Source organism: Thamnophis elegans, chromosome 10 (genome assembly GCF_009769535.1).
Source record: "Thamnophis elegans isolate rThaEle1 chromosome 10, rThaEle1.pri, whole genome shotgun sequence".
In the NCBI taxonomy this organism is placed as follows: domain Eukaryota; kingdom Metazoa; phylum Chordata; class Lepidosauria; order Squamata; family Colubridae; genus Thamnophis; species Thamnophis elegans.
In genome coordinates, this window is record NC_045550.1 from 67,012,550 (window position 1) to 67,016,595 (window position 4,046).

Below are 4,046 nucleotides of genomic sequence, written 5' to 3' on the forward strand. Positions count from 1 at the left end.
CCTCCCTCCCTTCCTCCTGTCTGGGCCTAGTCTCTCTCTCCTTCCTTCCTTCCTTCCTTCCTTCCTTTTTCCTTCCTCTTCATTCCACTTTCTTCTTCCTTCCTCCCTTTCCTTCCTTTTCCTTCCTTGCTCTCTTCCAATCTTTCTTTCTTTTTCTTTGTCCTTCCTCTTTCCCTTTCTCCTTCCCTGTCCCTTCTTGGATGCTCAAATGCAAAAAGGGGAAACAGTTCTCCTTTTGTTTTGTTTTCAGTTGGTTTTGCTAACCAGCAAAACCGTTTTTTCTCTCTTGTTATGTGTTCGTTATATGCCTTTTTCCCCCTCTTTTTTGTAAGCCTTCGGGATTGGGCGGCATATAAATTTTATAAATAATAATAATAATATAAAAGGAATGACTTTCCACAAGGTGTTCGCAGGAATCAACGTATTTACTAGAGTTGGAGAAGCTATCAGGGCTGTCTTGGCAGGCTGGATTGCTGCCAAGGTCTCATCTGTGTATTAATAAATCCTTGCAGTATCTTTGTCTTGGTGTGCTTTGGTGTACGGAGAGGGGGGTCAGAACACGTATATATGCTTGACAAATTAAATTAAATTAAATTCCTAATAAACAATTCTTAACAGTAACAAAATAGCACAAGTAATTCTTAACAGAAGCCAATAGCAAAGGTTAGATTGATTCCTGTCACGAGGTCCCTTCAGATGGAAACTACTCAAGGAGAGGAGCAACCTAGAACTAAGGAGAAATTTCCTAACTGTGAGAACAATTAACCAGTGGAACGCTTTCCTCCAGAAGTTAGGGGTGCTACATCACTGGAGACTTTTAAGAAGAGACTGGACAGCCACTTTTCTGGAATGATATACGGTCTCCTGCTTGAGCAGGGGGTTAGACTAGAAAACCTCCAAGGTCCATTTCCAACTGTGTTATGCAACCCTATCTTGTTTATTTAAATTCAGACTTGAGAGCCTCCTGATGTAATATTCACGTATAACACCAGATGTCACAACATACTGCTTTTTAAACTTTTCTAAAGTTTAAACTTCTAAAACTTTGTGTTTAGGTACGTTCTCAAATTCTCCTTTGCGCAGGCTTTCATACAACAGTTAAGCAACTGAGAAGTTTCTGCTAGGTTTAACGAATGCCTCTTCCCTTCAACCTTCTCCCATCATCTCAGAAATGTGCAGGAATCCTGTAAATACATGCAAAATCTCTGTCTCTCTGTCTCTGTCTCTCTTTGTCTCTCTCTGTCTCTCTGTCTCTCTCTGTCTCTTTCTCTCTGTCTCTGTCTCTGTCTGCCTGTCTGTCTCTCTCTCTCTCACGCACACACACACACACACATACAGCCCCAGTGGTGAAATTCAAGTTTTTTTACTACCAGTTCTGGGAGTGTGGCTTGGTGGGCATGGTATGGCTTGGTGGGTGTGACTTGATAGACATAGCAGGGGAAGGATACTGCAAAATCTTCATTCCCACCCGACTCTGGGGCCAGCAAGAGGTGGCATTGGCCAGTTCTCTGAACGACTCAAAATTTCCGCTACCGGTTCTCCAGAACCTGTTAGAATCTGCTGGATTTCACCCCTGATATAGGGTGTGTATATACACCCACATGGGTGGGCTGCTACAGGAGAGCCCATAGCTAACGTTATGGCCAATTTGGAGAACTTCCAAATCCCACCACTGGCTGGCCCCACCCCTGAAGAATAGGGACCACCCTTGGGTGAGAATGTAACATCGTTCCATGCACCTTCGCCATTTAATTATGTCAGCCACATGACCCCAGGGACATCTTTGGACAGCACTGGCTCTTTGGCTTTGAAATGGAGATGAGCACCACCCCCTAGAGTCGGGAACGACTAACACATATGCGTGAGAGGAGCCTTTACCTTTATCAAGTTTATCTAGAAGGCGAGGGCTGGGCAGCACAAGCAAATGACAGCTGATGACTTAAAAGCCAGCCATCAACACCTCAACCAACATCTAAAAAGCCACATACACCAGGCACTATATAAATACAACACACAAAATGGCACGCACTCTGCTAGAGAGATATTCCCTGAAGAGTCCCAGCAGGAAGGAGTCTGAAAACTCAGAAGGCTCTGGTCCCAGTCATTGGCCCAGATTGGATCCTATAACATTATCCTGGGACATGGGGAATTTCCCGACAGTGAGAATAATTAATCAGTGGAACAGCTTGCCTCCCAAAGTTGTGGGTGCTCCAACGCTGGAGGTGTCAGGGTTCCTAGTAATATACCGACAGCAAACAAAACTCCGAGGTAGGTAGATTCCTCAAAGAATAGTTTTATTTGGATTTATTATATTGGCACAGTTCTGGTGAAAACGGATTCCCTTGATTTTCACTTAATTAAAAGTAAAAGTTTCCCCCCCTTCCCAAACAATCAGTCCCATGGTCGAATCAAGGTGCAGTCTTGTTGCCTAGTGACATCACTCCTCCTTCCTCTGACCAGATGGGAGAATGTCCTTGGTTCTCAAGAGAAAGTATTTTGTTTTGGCTATAAAGCCCCAGCTATCTCTATTCCCCTATCCCTCCGCTCCAGTGTCACAACACTGAAGCCTACAAAATGGCTTCAGTCAGGTCATCTTCAGGGTTGACAGGAGGTTTTTAAGAAGAGATTGGACAGCCATTTGTCTGGAATGATATAGGGTTTCCAGGGAGGCTGGACTAGAAGACCTCCAATTCTGATAATGTTCCATGTTCTATGAATAACTTGGCAGTTTGCATTGCCCACAATGGAACATTAGATGCCCCGCTAAAAAATAACCTTTAAACGCTTCAGAATTCAGATGCATATAAAAGAAAATCTCCAAATTGAACACTGGATCTTTATGTTCACGGATGTCATCTTTTCTTGACGTTCAAAGCCTTTTTCACAATGATCAGCCAGAAGTCAGCTTCGGATCCTGGATCTGAGATGTGGGAACATTTCTGGCGCTTCACCTGACATTGAATAGTTGAAGATATTTAACATGTACGATTCCTTTCTTTATTTCATTTTGAAAAACAGAAGGGAAATAAAAAATCCATCTGGTTGTCTAGATTTCCAGGTTTTGTCTCCATTGCATCTGGATAAATCTGCTCTAGGCAGGAGACCTTACATCAACCTGGTTTAATGTCTGTCCAGTTTTTTTTTTTAAAATCTCCTGGGTTACCCTCTGCTAACCCTGGTGAACCGATGTGAACTTGGACAAGCACCCCAAGAAAGATGCAGCACATCCAAGGTTTGGGACATGATTTGTTTACTGGGAAGATTTATCTGGTTTTTCATCGGAAAAAGCACTTGAAGTTGGGTTTTCTTTAACAAGACAGCCAGTGGGGCAACTCTCACAATTTGTATGGTATTCTCGGCTCTTTCTGAAGAAAGACAGAAAGGCTCTGTTGAATCCTTGAATATTACAAAATGAATGTTATATCAAATCAGGAAGGTGGAAGACAGGATTGTTTAAGGACAAAAGTATCAAGGTAATGCCGAAGTGGGATTCAGTCAGTCCGCACCGGTTCAAACGAACTGGATGTTAATTTTGCAAAGACTGGCTGGCCACGCCCACCCTGCCCGTCCCCTTCCAGGAGTCTCCACATGGCCCATTCAACATGCCGGGTAAATGCAGGGGAGGCTCTGGGAAGGTGAAAAATGGGCCTACTGGAATTACCGGAAGTCCAAAAATGGGCCTGTTTCCGGCCTCCGGAGGATCTCCAGAAAAATCACTGCATTGACCCTTTGCTATCCCCTGGGATATAACCCTTCCATCTTCGATACCTCCTATCAAAACTGCCCCACTCCCTTCTTCTGTCCAAATTCATTCCCTGGAAACAAAAACAAGCAAGAGTTGCGTGACAAATCTGATTTCAGACAGATCAGAAAATCATTAGGACAATGTTTCTAGGAAGGGGGGGGGGGTCTTCCCACAACCTCAACTCTCAGAATACCCCAGCCAGAAATGTGGAATTCTGGGAACTGAAGTCCACCTGTCTTAAAACGACGAAGGTTGAGAAACACTGCTTTAAAACAGAGGAAGCTTAAATGTACCCAAACAT